This window comes from Pongo pygmaeus, chromosome 1 (genome assembly GCF_028885625.2).
Source record: "Pongo pygmaeus isolate AG05252 chromosome 1, NHGRI_mPonPyg2-v2.0_pri, whole genome shotgun sequence".
NCBI classification, from domain to species: Eukaryota; Metazoa; Chordata; class Mammalia; order Primates; family Hominidae; genus Pongo; species Pongo pygmaeus.
In genome coordinates this window covers 134,597,658-134,612,622 of record NC_072373.2, presented here as the reverse complement: position 1 = coordinate 134,612,622, position 14,965 = coordinate 134,597,658, and the positions used below count along the sequence as shown (strand labels likewise).

At 41.9% G+C, this 14,965-nt stretch overlaps 1 long non-coding RNA gene across 1 annotated transcript; it reads left to right on the top strand.

The window, feature by feature from the left end:
- The first annotated feature begins 1,793 nt into the window (after window positions 1–1,793).
- On the top strand, window positions 1,794–6,402 carry LOC129012787 (uncharacterized). Its single transcript, XR_008493719.1, has 4 exons — window positions 1,794–2,232; window positions 2,367–2,427; window positions 3,796–4,032; window positions 4,391–6,402. It is a non-coding gene; the product is annotated as an uncharacterized LOC129012787 (long non-coding RNA).
- The last annotated feature ends 8,563 nt before the right edge of the window (window positions 6,403–14,965 follow it).

The following is a 14,965-nucleotide window of genomic DNA, read 5'->3' as shown; positions in this document are numbered from 1 at the left end:
ACAATGAAAATGCCATTAAATGAATATAAAACTTCTAGAAGGTACCTGCTGCCAACACAAATTAGATTAGTTGGCATAAAAATCTGCTCTGGATCAATCACTTGTTTTAACTGGGTAATATTGCTGTCATGTTATACATGTTATAAATTGCTGATACAGATTTTTCTCAAGTTTCATAATATTCAGAAAGTGACTCTTTAAAAAGTTTCAATGTGTCTTTTACTTTGAAATCATAGTCTTTTGCACTTGTATCAGTCTTTGTTTGCTTTTCTCTGGTCTCAGCAAAATGCTTGTGTAACTGTCTGACCTTTTCACAAATTATGGCAGTGCTTAACAGTACATTTTTCTGGGCTTGGTCTTCTTTCCATATATAAAGAACTCAGAGCTGTCTTGCATCTGCCCACTTGGGCTACAGAAGTAGGGACAGTCGTTGCTCTGGGTGTTTATAATGAAGCAGGTGGGGACTGAATGTATGATGGGCACATAGAAAGATAATCGATTAAAACTCACTTATACAAAGACAAAATCACTATGTTTTAAATCCAAAGTTGGCCAAACCACTGTAGTGATTATTGCATCTCTCCTTAGTAGTTAACCACAACTACAACAACAATAACAGCAACAACAGCAAAGAGCTGCTGTCATTCACTGACTGCTTACTCTGTGTCAGATGCTGTTCTTAGCACCCTCCACGGCTAACTCACTAAATCTTCATGACCCAAGTAACTATGACTTTACTCATTTTACAGAGAAGATAACTAATACACAGAGAGATTAAATTTCTCAGGTCCCTGAGTTAGTAAGTGGCAAATCTGGAATTCAAATTCCAAAGCAGTCCAGTTTTAGAACCTTCTCATTACTGCTGCTTCTAATACAAAATGATTGGGCTTTAAGTACATATCTATTCAGTGGCTTACACATTATCAACAAGGACAGTCATTAGTGAAATCAAAGAATTTCAAAGCCAGAAGAAACCCTAGGGAGCAACAAGTTGGTCAGATCTCTCCAGTTTTCAGATGAGAAGTTGGAGGCCCAGAGAGATGGAAGAGCAGAATTATAGATATGGAAATGGACAGAGCCAGGAGTTGACTTCAGGTCTTCTGCCTCCTAGGGTATTGTCTTTTTAAATGACATTAAATATTCTTTCCTTTGTTTTCATCATGCACTATCTTGTATAAAAGGTAGAAATTTATACTATTCCTATTTTTATTCTATAATTGTGCAAAAAAAGATCAGGCATTTAATAATATTTGTTGAGCAACTGTTATGCACTGGCTCCATAGTAATTCCGGGTTGCAAATGCTACTGTCCTTTTTCTACAACTGAGGAAGCCAAGGCTCAGAGAGGTTAAAAACTTGCCCGAATCCTAGGGCTAGTAAGTGTTGGAACTCCATTTGAATTCTTACTCATTGGACTTTGAAACCAACAGTCTTTGTACTCCCTGGACTGTCGATGGTTAAGGCCTTCAAAGAGTACAGACTTCATTAACCATATATATTTAGCTCTAGCTATTTACTCATTTTTCTACTAGAGACATGCTCTCCTCCAATGTTGCAAATATGCCTGGTACATCTATTAATGATATAGTTTATAAAAGGGAGGTTTTATGGATCTCTGCCTTTCGGTGAAAAAATTTTCTGGCAGAGTGCCTCCTGAAAAAAAAAAATCTCCACTACTGAGAAGCCCTTTCATTTGTAATTGCTTCTTAGGTAAGACTATTAGATATTCCTCCCTAGCTGCTGTAGCTGGGCTATAAATTGTCTGCACTTTGTCTTGTTGGGATTTTGTGGTTTAATTGTTCCAAGTCACTTACATGGAGCTACATTTACAGACACAAAGAGGAGCTGGACTGATGTTTAGCTATCTTGCACCAGCTTGTATTTTTGGATTATCTAGTATCCCAGGAAAAGGGTTTGTATCCAAGATAATCCTTCCTCTGGACTGGTTTTCTTTCTGTGTTTTGACCCTCCCAGAAGCAGAAGAGTCATCTTGCATCTCAGTAAAAGCAGAGAAGGGGAAATATCTTTGAATTGCTGGGTAGGATAGCTTTTCTCGCTCAGCATTTTTTCTGTTCTCCACAAGAAAACCTCTTACTGCAAAATATGTTTGTTGGTGTGTCACAGACTTCAAACTCACAGGACCTTATCTCCGATACACTGAAAGTAAATGCAACGTATTAAATAGTTTAATCAAAATGAGGTAGAGAGGCTATGAAGTATCTGTAAACATTTGGTAAGCAATTTTGTCTTTTTTGCTGTTGTTCTTGTTCCCCTAGTTGCCATTACAATTCTTGGTTGGGGTTACTAGTGTTTGTTTTTAATCTTTAAGGATACTGTCTGTTTGGCTCTTTGTGAAATCTCTTCCAGGAATCTGATGCAAAGAAGCACGAGGACCTTCATTTTCACTCCAGTAGTTGTGGTGACTGTGGTGAGTCTGGAGGAATGGGGCAAGTTAATTGGTGGCGAGTTAATCCCCCCCGAGAAATGTGGGGTCGGAGGCAAAAGACAAAAGCTTAGACATAGCCCATTATTTTCTTGTTTCCTTCATTTGCCTGAATCCATGAAGCCAGTGAGAGTCAATCAGGCAACATAAGGATACTCCAGTCTCTTTTCTTGCCTTCCTCTTAAAGGCAGTCATAGGAGTTGGGCAGGTAGCACAGCATATTACATTGTCCTGGGATCCACACCATCTAGCTGGCCTCACCACTGTAAGGCCATTTCCATCTGAAGGATCCAGGCAGTTCTTTACAATGTACCATTATAGCAGAACTGATTCCTTGCTTGAGTGGCATTTCAAATTAACATAATAGTATCCTAATGAGCTATGCCACTTTCAACTTGCCAAATATGTTCAAAGTACTTTTCTCAACAGCAGTGTCATACCCAGTCAATCAAGTAATCCGTTACCCACTGGCTCCTGGCTGAAGGAAAGGTCATACGCTTGTCTTGCAAAACAAAAGAGAATTGTTTCAAGACAGAGGCCAATTGTAGCATGTTTTAAATGCCTCTGGCTACCTCAGTGCCCAAACTTGACTAATCTCATGGTAGGGGTGAAACTTACAGAGCCAATTCTAATATAAAACAGCAGACACATAACAAACCAACAAACCGATTTCCAACTCTTTAACAAAGGGAGTTACTTCAGCTTTTGTTGGGAAAGAGGTGATTGTTATCCACATTCAGGAAGCCCCTGTGAGTTGTAGAAATGGGACACAGCAATAATCAAGAATGCCACTGAAGGAATATTGAAAAAGTAATTAGATTTTCCTTAGTTCATCATCTAATTAGAGGACAGGTTAAACTCCAAAGTAATGAAATTAAAATCTAAATACCGTTAAGTCTGTAATGTTTTTTGCTGGTGCCAGAGCACCCGGCACTGTAGGAGTCATGTGAGGACACAGAAGCCCCAAAAGCAGAGGAGTGTAAGGCTTTAGGTAGAATTTGACAGGGCTCCATATGAGACAGGGGCAGGGGGTGAGAACAAATTGGCAAGATATCAGGACGTATGATTCTTTGTTGAAAAAGGAATAATACTTATATATAGAAGTCTCAGTTTGCTCTGCTGCCAGATTATTCAGATTATGTTATTATAATAGGTCTAATAGGTCTACTTTTCCTTTGTTAGTATACTTTTGTGGGAGATGGGCCTATTCATAGAAAATATAGACTTTTTAGCCATAGCAGTGTTTATTGCACCATTGGCAAATAATGAAACGTTTGGACATTAGAATCAACTACAGGGATAGCATGACAATCCACAAAAGTACCTGGACTGAGTTCATTACATTTTTAACAGGAGAGGAGTACACAACAGAAGAAACACGCACCCACATGAACACACACGGGCACAAAGAGATACTACAGAATGGGGAGCAATAAATTATTGGCCTCATTCCTGCCTGGTTCCAAAGAAAAGGGGCAGTTGGAGCCCCCCAGGCCATCTCACTGCCTTTCCCCTGACTGGGTCCCTCCATCTGGTAGTTGCCAGCCAATGTTGGAGGTCTGACCCATGCTTTTCTCTCCTTGGGAAAAGGTGAGTTTAAATATTTGGCTTCTTACTAGAGAAGACCTATATACACAAGGAATAGCCACACTGGCCTGAAAGGTCCAAAGTAGATAGCAAGTAAAGTTTTATGTTTCAGATATGAGCATGGGGTGGTGATATGGTTTTGCTCTGTGTCCCCACCCAAACCTCATCTTGAATTGTACTCCCGTAATTCCCAAGTGTTGTGGGAGGAACCTGGTGGGAGATAATGGAATCATGGGGGCAGTTTCTCCCACACTGTTCTCATGGTAGTGAATAAGTCTCACAAGATCTGATGGTTTGATAAGGGGAAACCCATTTCACTGGGCTCTCATTCTCTCTTTTTGCCTGCTGCCATCCATGTAAGACATGACTTGCTCCTCCTTGTCTTCTACCATGATTGTGAGGCCTCCTCAGCCACTTGGAACTGTGAGTCTAATTAAACCTTTTTCTTTTGTACATTGCCCAGTCTCAGGTATGTCTTTATCTTAGAAAACAGACTCATACAGTAAATTGGTGCCAGTAGAGTGGGGTGTTGCTGAAAAGATACCTGAAAATGTGGAGGCAACTTTGGATCTGGTAAAACGCAGAGGTTGGAACAGTTTGGAGGGCTCAGAAGAAGATAACAAAATGTGGGAAAGTTTGTAACTTCCTAGAGACTTGTTGAATGACTTTGACCACAAGCCTGACAGCAATATGGACAATAAGGTCCAGGCTGAAGTGGTCTCAAATGGAGATGAGGAAGTTGTTGGGAACTGGAGCAAAGATATGTGTTGTTGTTGTGTTTTAGCAAAGAGACTGGTGGCATTTTGCCCCTGCCCTAGAAATCTGTGAAACTTTGAACTTGAGAGAGATGATTTAGGGTATCTGGTGGAAGAAATTTCTAAGCAGCAAAACATTTAAGGGGTGACTTGGGATGCATTAATTCAGACTTGGGATGTTAAAGGCATTCAGTTTTATAAAGGAAGCAGAGCATAAAAGTTTGTAAAATTTACAGTCTGTCAATGTGATAGAAAAGAACATCCCATTTTCTGAGGAGAAATTCAAGTCGGCTACAGAAATTTGCATAATTAATGAGGAGCTGAATGTTAATCCCCAAGACAATGGGGAAAATGTCTCCAGGGCATGTCAGAGGTCTTCTTGGCAGCCCCTCCCATCACAGGTGTGGAGACCTAGAAAGAAAATATAGTTTCGTGGGCTGGGTCCAGGGTCTCCGTGCTGTGCACAGTCCAGGGACTTGGTGCCCTGCATCCCAGCTGCTCCAGCCATGACTAAAAGGGGTCAAGGTACAGCTTGGGCCATGGCTTCAAAGGGTGTAAGCCCCAAGCTTTGACAGCCTCAACATGATGTCAAGCCTGATGGTGCACAGAAGTCAAGAATTGGGGTTTGGGAACCTCCACCTAGATTTCAGAAGATGTGTGGAAACGCCTGGATGCCCAGGCAGAAGTTTGTTGCAGGGGCAGGGTGCTTGTGGAGAACCTCTGCTAGCACAGAAGGGAAATGTGGGGTCAGAGCCCCCACACACATTGCCTACTGGGGCACTGCCTAGTGAAGCTGTGAGAAGAGGGCCACCGTCCTTCAGACCCCAGAATGGTAGATCCACTGACAGTTTGCACGCTTCACCTGGAAAAGGTGGCTGCGCTCTGCAAAGCTACAGAGGTGGAGCTGCCCAAGACCATGGGAAACCACCTCTTGCGTCAGCATGACCTGGATATGAGACATGGAGTCAAAGGAATTTGGAGCTTTAAGATTTGACTGCCCTGCTGGAGTTTGGACTTGCATGGGGCCTGTAACTCCTTTGTTTTGGCCAATTTCTCCCACTTGGAATGGCTGTATTTACCCAATGCCTATACCCCCATTGTATGTAGGAAGTAATTAACTTGCTTTTGATTTTACAGGCTTATAGGTGGAAGGGACTTGCCTTGTCTCAGATGAGACTTTGGACTGTTGACTTTTGAGTTAATATTGAAATAAGTTAAGCCTTTGGGGGACTACTGGGAAGGCATGATTGGTTCTGAAATGTGAGGACATGAGATTTGGGAGGGGTCGGGGCAGAATGATATGGTTTGGCTCTATGTCCCCACCCAAATCTCATCTTAAATTGTACTCCAATAATTCCCACTTGTTGTGGGAAGAACCTGGTGGGAGATAATTGAATCATGGGGGCAGTTTCCCCCATACTGTTCTCATGGCAATGAATAAGTCTCATGAGATCTGATGGTTTGATAAGGGGAAACTCATTTCACTTTGCTCTCATTCTCTCTTTTTGCCTGTTGCCATCCAGGTAAGAAGTGACTTGCTCCTCCTTGTCTTCCACCATCATTGTGAGGCTTCTGCAGCCACATGGAACTGTGAGTCCATTAAACCTTTTTCTTTTGTAAATTGCCCAGTCTTGGGTATGTCTTTATCAGAACATGAAAACAGACTAATACAGGTGGTATTACTCAAATGTCCACTTTTTCTTCTCCTATAGGGTTCTCTTCCTCTGAAGAGTTAGGAAAGAATAGGAGTTGTCCCCAAATTGTCCACCCCATCTTCATACACTCCTCCCAATGCCTTTCAAGCCCCCAGGCCTACCCTGCCTGAAATTCCTGCCCATGGTCCCCATGATACCTCCATAGGCTGCAGCTCCCTCCAGGCAGCCATTAGAGGACTGAGGATGTGGTTCACCCACACTGGACTGCCCATCTCTTATTCCCCAGTACCCTCTCACAGGGGTGTACAGGTATGTTATTGAATAAAAGGTTTAGGGTAGAGGGGGGATATTTAATGTTGTTCAAATTATGACTTTCCCCACATTCCATGGAAAACTCACCGGAAAAGAGAAATTTTAATGGGAGTCCTCTCACAATTGCCATAGTTGTTAACTTCGCACGCCACTTTTTTTTTTTTTGAGATGGAGTCTCACACTGTTGCCCAGGGCTGGAGTGTAGTGGCACAATCTTGGCTGACTTCAAGCTCCACCTCCCGGGTTCATGACATTCTCTTTCTTCAGCCTCCCGAGTAGCTGGGATTACAGGTTCCCACCACCATGCTCAGCTAATTTTTTATATTTTTAGTAGAGATGGGGTTTCACCATGTTAGCCAGGATGGTCTTGATCTCCTGAACTCGTGATCCACCCACCTCAGCCTCCCAATGTGCTGGGATTATAGGCATGAGCCACCGTGCCCAGGCCTGCATTCCACTTCTAAGTTAGCCCTTTCAGCAAGAACGTATGTATCCTTCTAATCTCCACCACATGACTCTCTATGCGTCTTTATCCACAGAGGTAGATGTTATTCTCCATCCCCAATTTCAAAGTCTGTGTTGCTCAGTGTGAATGAAAATTCCCCAGAAAGCTCCCCTCAGCTTCCATCCCCAGCCCACAGAACAACACTGAGTCTGCAGAGTCATCCAGGGTAGACCTGAACACCAATTCTGGTCACCAAGGTTGTCCCACAGTGTGAGATGTAAATATGCTTCTTTATTTTTCTAAAAATTAAAAAAAAACTGGACACACATACACACACACACACACACACACACACACACACACACACTGACTTTCCAAGGCCACTATCAATTTTTAGAGACAGTCCAGCTGAAAATCATAGCACGAAACACTTTTACAACAGCCTGGTTCTTTGCATGGTGCTGTTCTCACAATGGCACCGCTCACATTTTTATGTAGCATAACAGTAGTTTAACTCATCTCACTCTTTCTCTACTCCCATCTTCAAACTGTATTTCCTTAGGCCCAAAAGGAATAAAAAACAGAGCTACCCATGAGCCACATACTTGTTTGTGGATGCTCCCCTAGCCAGATGAAGTACAAGGGCCCTGCTAAAGCCTCATAAAGGCTTGTTAAATTCTTAAGTCCAGGTAATCTCCCATCTGAGTCTCTGCCTGGTGGCTGGGGAACAGGTGTGTGCATGTGGAGGTTCATTCTTGCAGTTACTTCAGTAAATGCTAAGTAATGCACATCATTTTATAAAGCATATGAGACAAAGCATGTCACATTTTAACCTGTCAACCGTCTTTCCATTTAAGTCACATTTTATAAGATAAGTGATATATCTAAATGCTTTATTTTATTTCTAAAATCCCCTTCTTGGTCTGGCTGGTTCACCCCTTCCCACACTTTAGGTCTGTTTGTGTGTCACCTCTGGTCTTTGCTTGTGCTTTTCATCATAATACCCTGTTTATTTCTTTCAATCTTGCATTTGTTAATTTACTTGTTTATTACTTGTTTTTCCTTTCTAGAATGTAAATTACTCCATAGAAAGACAATATCTGACTTGCCCACGGTTGAATATCCAGCATAAGGTACATAGTAGTTATCCATAAATGTTTGCTAATTTGAGAGGGCAGAATAGCCTGGAGGCAAATAGTGTGTCTTGAGGGCCACACTGCCTGGCTATGAATCCTAGCTGTCCTCTTTACTAGCTGTGTTCTATTCCTTCTGGAAACTGAATGTCAGTGGAGCATCCAATTCATAGATTCTATTCCTGAGGCACTTCTCTGTGCCTGTTTCTCCATTTTTTTGAACAGAGATAATAATAGTCCCTATATCACAGAGTTGTTGTAAGCATTAAATGAAGCATAAAAATATATGAAAAGTGACACATATTGAATACTGTGTGAGTTAGATGGTATTTTAAATGATTTTATTTACTTGATTGAAAGCATATTGAATGCCTTATGTAACAGGTCCTTTGCTAGCATAACCAAGACCCTAAACAGGCATGACTTACAAGATGTGATCAGTATGCCCCTTTGTTTTCCTGCTACTACCCCTTTAATTTTTTTTAGATAAGAATATTGGGGTTTTTTTTGCAACAGAATGAGAACTGGCAGACTCGATGACTTTTCTAATCTCAGTTCTATGACTAGAATCCTCAGCCCAGTGTAAAACCTAACTCAATTTCAAATGAAACATTCTCCTCTTTCCCAGCTTCTGGTAGGTCAGGAGCTACCTTGGTAAGAGGCAAAGGCCACTTTTTTCTTTCCTTTGCCCTTTATTCCCCCCCTCCCTCCCTGCCCCCTGCCAGGATGCTAGTCACAGTTTCTGGCTCTTTCCTTTTAAAGCACAAAGGAGTAGGTGGAAAAGGGAAAACAGAAAGTTCTTACTTGAGTGATACTGTCATAAGATGGCTTTGGATTTTCTAGGATAAACAGGCGTTCAAAGCTAACTCCCATGCACTGGTTTCCATGGATTCTTAGGAGGCTCTCTGCTGGGACCTGCTAATCAGAAGCTTGAGAAGTAGCACTTCTTTTTTTTCTGGTGGCCAGTATCTCTTTTGGTCCTAGTTTTCCAGGAATCCACTATAGGCAAAACTGTCTATTGACATCCTTCAGTCATCTAGGCAGTTCTCTTGGGCAACACTTAAAATGGCTCCAGGCTGTATCTCTTCCATGGTAGGAAATACTCCTGTATTCTTTACCTTGATATTGGTGGAGTACAGTTACTTCCCAAACATGGCAGTCTACTTTACCTTAGCACCACCTGAGGCTGATAAGCCCAGTTTCTCATTTCCAGATTTTTCAGACATATATCAAGACCAGTCTTCTGATCCCTCTCTCAGACATTCAGGGGATATGTACAAGGCAGAGGCCGTTCAGTGGTCCATTTGAAGTTTTCGCTAAGCTGGAGCTGAGAAATCAAACAGCCCCACTACTACCCTTGGGACAGCGAGCAAGAGATCAACTGCAGAGTTTTTCCCAAAGAATACCTTCTCACAAGTATTCTTTTCAATTCCACCTCCTCACTCTTTTGAGTGAGAAGACATTTACATACCCTTTGAGAGTTTTGGAGCCTTCTAACTGGTTGTTAGCACATCTTTGGAATTTCTGTTTTGTGTTCTGGTATTTCACTTTGGAATTTTCCATTGTATCATAGAAGCTCAGTCAAAACTTCCAATTTAGGGGGCTAAGATGGTTGACTAGAAGCAGCAGCAATTGGAGGCTCCCATCGAAAAGAACTATAATGGCATATGAATCCTGCTCTGGCAACTGAGGTACCCAGGTTCTGTCATCAAAACTGACTAGGCAGCTGGTGTAACCCGAAGAGAAGAAGGAAGAGCAGCGTGGTGTGTTGGCCCACTTGAGAACCACATGGGGCAGGGGAGCCCCTACCCCCCAGACAAGGGAGGCAGTGAGTGAGCATGCTACCCAGCCTGGGAAAACATGCTTTTTCCACAGAACTGTGCAACCCACAGATCAGAAGATCCCACTAGTGAGCCCATGTCACTGTGGCCAAGGGTCCCAACCACAGAGCCGTGCAGATTCTCAACAGCCACTAAGCTAGAATCTGCTTAAGCCTGCTGAGCTCCTGGGGGGAGTGGCGACCAGCACCACAGCGGTGGCTGCCTGCTGTCTAAGCTGTTTGAGACCCTTGGCAGGGTGGGAGGGTGATAGCCAACACTGGGACTGATAGCTGCCTAACACACTAAGCTTCCAGGGTAGAGGAAGGATGGCAGCCCTCTCTGTAGCTCCAGACCATGCTTTTCCCCTGCTGGAACTGGGGATGCTGGATGGCTTCATCCCAAGAGGTATCCCTCACAGCCCAATACACTGGCTGTGGCAGATGGCAGACAGAGTGCCTTTTCAGGCCTGACCCTGACCCATCCCTCCTCACTGGTGGGGCCTCCCTACAGGAACTCTGACAACTCCAGCCAGGGACTCAGGAACAGAACTCTGATCTCCTTGGGCCTGAGCCCCTAGTAGGAGGTGTGGCCACAGTCTCCCCAGGCCAGTAGACTTAGCTTTTCCTTCTGCTAGTTCTGAGGAATCCAGGCAGCTCAGACAAATGTGTTTCCCCCCAGTGAAGGGACACTAAGGGACATCCAAAGTGCTTTGTTAAATGGGTCCTGCTCCCCATGCCACCCAACTGGGTGAGACCCTCCAACAGGGGTTGTCAGACACACTATATGGGAGCATTTCTAGTGGCATCAGGTCAATGCCCCTCAAGGTCAGAGATCCCGGAGGAAGGAGCAGGCACCCATCTTTGCTGTTCTCCAGCCTCCTCGAGTGACATCTCCATGTGTGGGAGTGAACCAGATGAATAGGGCCTGAAGTGAACCCCCAGAAAACCACAGCAGCCTTACAGAAGAGGGACCTGACCATTGCAAGAAAAACAAACAAACAGAAAGCAACAACAGCATCAACAACAACAACAAAAAGTCCCCACAAAAACCCCATTCAAGGGTCAGCAGCCTCAAAGACCACTACTGGACAAACTCATAAAGAAGAGAAAGAATCAATGAAAAAATGCTGAAAACCCCAAAGGCCAGAGTGCCTCTTCTACTCCAAATGATCGCGGTTCCACTCCAGCAAGGGCAGAGAAATGGACGGAAGATGAGATGGATGAATTGACACAAGTAGGCTTCAGAAAGTGGGTAATAACAAACTCTGCTGAGCTAAAGGAGCATGTTCTAACTCAATGCAAAGAAGCTGAGAACCTTGATAAAAGGTTACAGGAGCTGCTAACTAGAATAACCAGTTTAGAGAGGAACATAAATGACATGATGGAGCTGAAAAACATAGCCTGGGAACTTCATGAAGCATACACAAATACCAATACCTGAATAAACCAAGTGGAAGGAAGGATATCAGAATTTGAAGACCATCTTGCTGAAATAAGGCAGGCAGACAAGATTAGAGAAAAAAGAATGAAAAGGAACAAACAAAACCTCTGAGAAATATGGGACTCTGTAAAAAGACCAAACCTATGACTGATTGGAGTACCTGAAAGAGACTGAGAGAATGGAACCAAGTTGGAAAACACATTTCAGGATATTATCCAGGAAAACTTCCCCAACCTAAAAACACAGGCCTAAACATTCAAATTCAGGAAATACAGTGAATGCTACTAAGATACTCTATGAGAAGATCAACCACAAGACACATAATCATCAGGTTCTCCAAGGTCAAAATGAAGGAAAAAATGTTAAGTGCAGCCAGAGAAAAAGTCCGGGTCACCTACAAAGGGAAGCCCATCAGACTAACAGCAGACCTCTCAGCAGAAACCCTATAAGCCGGAAGAGAATGGAGGCCAATATTCAATATTCTTAAAGAAAAGAATTTTCAACTCAGAATTTCATATCCAGCCAAACTAAGCTTCATAAGTGAAGGAGAAATAAAATCCTTTCCAGATAAGCAAATGCCGAGAGATTTCATCACCACCAGGCCTGCCTTGCAAAAGCTCCTGGTGGAAGCACTAAATGTGGAAAAGAAAAACTGGTACCAGCCACTGCAAAAACACATCAAAATGTAAAGACCAATGACACTATGAAGAAACTGTATCAACTTGTGTGCAAAGTATCTAGATAGCATCATGATGACAGGATCAAATTCACACATAACAATATTAACCTTAAATGTAAATGGGCTAAATGGCCCAATTAAAAGACACAGATGGGCAAATTGGATAAAGGATCAAGACCCATTGGTGTGCTGTATTCAGGAGACCCATCTCACATACAAAGACACACATAGGTTCAAAATAAAGGGATGGGGGAATATTTACCAAGCAAATGGAAAGCAAAAAAAAAGCAGGAGTTGCAATCCTAGTCTCTGACAAAACAGACTTTAAACCAACAAAGATCAAGAAAGACAAAGAAGGGCATTACATAATGGTAAAATAATCCATTCAACAAGAAGAGCTGACTATCCTAAATATATATGCACCCAATGCAGGAGCACCTAGATTCATAAAACAAGTTCTTAGAGACCTACAAAGAGACTTAGATTCCCACACAATAATAGTGGGAGACTTTAACAGTCCACAGTCAACATTACACAGATGAACAAGACAGAAAATTAACAAGGATATTCAGGACTTCAACTCAGCTCTGGATCAAGTGGACCTAATAGACACATACAGAAGACTCCCCGACAAATCAACAGAATATACGTTCTTCTCAGTGCCACATGATGCTTATTCTAAAATCTACCACATCTTTTGAAGTAAAATATACCTCAGCAAATATAAAAGAACTGAAATCATAACAAACAGTCTGTCAGATCATAGTGCAATAGAATTAAAACTCAGGATTAAGAAACTCATTCAAAACCACACAACTACATGGAAATTGCAACCTGCTCCTGAATGACTCCTGGGCAGATAATGAAATTAAGGCAGAAATCAAGAAGTTCTTTGAAACCAATGAGAACCAAGAGACAATGTACCAGAATCTCTGGGACACAGCTAAACAGTGCAAAGAGTGAAATTTATAGCACCAAATACCCACATCAGAAAGCTAGAAAGATCTCAAATTGACACCCTAACATCACAATTAAAAGACCTAGAGAAGAAAGAGAAAACAAATCCAAAAGCTAGCAGAAGATAAGAAATAAGATCAGAGCAGAACTGAAGGAGATAGAGACATACACACACAAAAAAAACCTTCAAAAAATCAGTGAATCCAGGATGAGGGTTTTTGAAAAGATTAACAAAATAGACTGCTAGCTAGAGTAATGAAGAAAAGAGAGAAGAATCAAATAGATGCAATAAAAAATGGTAAAGGGGATATCACCACTGACCCCACAGAAATACAAGCTACCACCAGAGAATGCTATAAACCCCTCTACATAAATAAACCAGAAAATCTAGAAGAAATGAATAGATTCCTGGACACATACACCCTCCCAAAACTAAACCAAGAAGAAGTCAAATCTCTGAATAGCCCAATAACAAGTTCTGAAATTGAGGAAGTATTTAATAGCCTACCAACCAAAAAAAGCTCAGGATCAGACAGATTCACAGCTGAATTCTACCAGGGATACAAAGAGGAGCTGGTACCATTCCTTCTGAAACTATTCCAAAAATTGAAAATGAGGGACTCCTCCCTAACTCATTGTATGAGGCCAGCATCATACTGATACCCAAACCTGGCAGAGACACAACAAAAAAAGAAAATTTCAGGCCAGTGTCCCTGATGAACATCGATGCACAAATCCTCAAAAAAATACTGGCAAACCAAATCCTGTAGCATATCAAAAAGCTTATCCACAACAATCAAGTTGGCTTCATCCCTGGGACGTAAGACTAGTTCAACATATGCCAATCAATACACATAATCCATCACATAAACAGAACCAATGACAAAAATCACATGATCATCTCAATAGATGCAGAAAAGGCCTTTGACAAAATTTACAATCCCTTCATGTTAAAAACTCTCAATAAACTAGGCATTGATGGAACATATCTCAAAATAATAGGAGCTATTTATGATAATCCCACAGTCGATATCATATTGAATGGGCAAACCTGGAAGCATTCCTTATGAAAACCGGCACAAGACAAGGATGCCCTCTCTCTCCACACCTATTCAACATAGTATTGGAAGTTCTAGCCAGGGCCATCAGGCAAAAGAAAGAAATAAAGAGTATTCAAATAGGAAGAGAGGAAGTCAAATTGTCTCTGTTCACAGATGACATGATTGTATATTTAGAAAACCCCATCGTCTCAGCCCAAATCTCTTTGCTAAAGCCCAAAGCAACTTTAGCAACGTCTCAGGACACAAAATCAATGTGCAAAAATCACACGAATTTGTATACATCAACAATAGATAAGCAGAGAGCCAAATCATGAGTGAACTCCCATTCACAATTGCTACAAAGAGAATAAAATACTGAGGAATACAGCTAACAAGGGATGTGAAGGACCTCTTCAAGGAGACTTACAAACCACTGCTCAAGAAAATAAGAGAGGACACAAATGAATGGAAAAACATTCCATGCTCATGGATAGCAAGAATCAATATCATGAAAATGGCCATACTGCCCAAAGTAATTTATAGATTCAATGCTATCCCTATCAAACTATCATTGACATTATTCACAGAATTAGAAAAAACTACTTTAAATTTCATATGGAACCAAAAAAGAGCCTGTATAGCCAAGACAATTCTAAGCAAAAAGAACAAAGCTGGAGGCATCACGCTACCTGACTTCAAA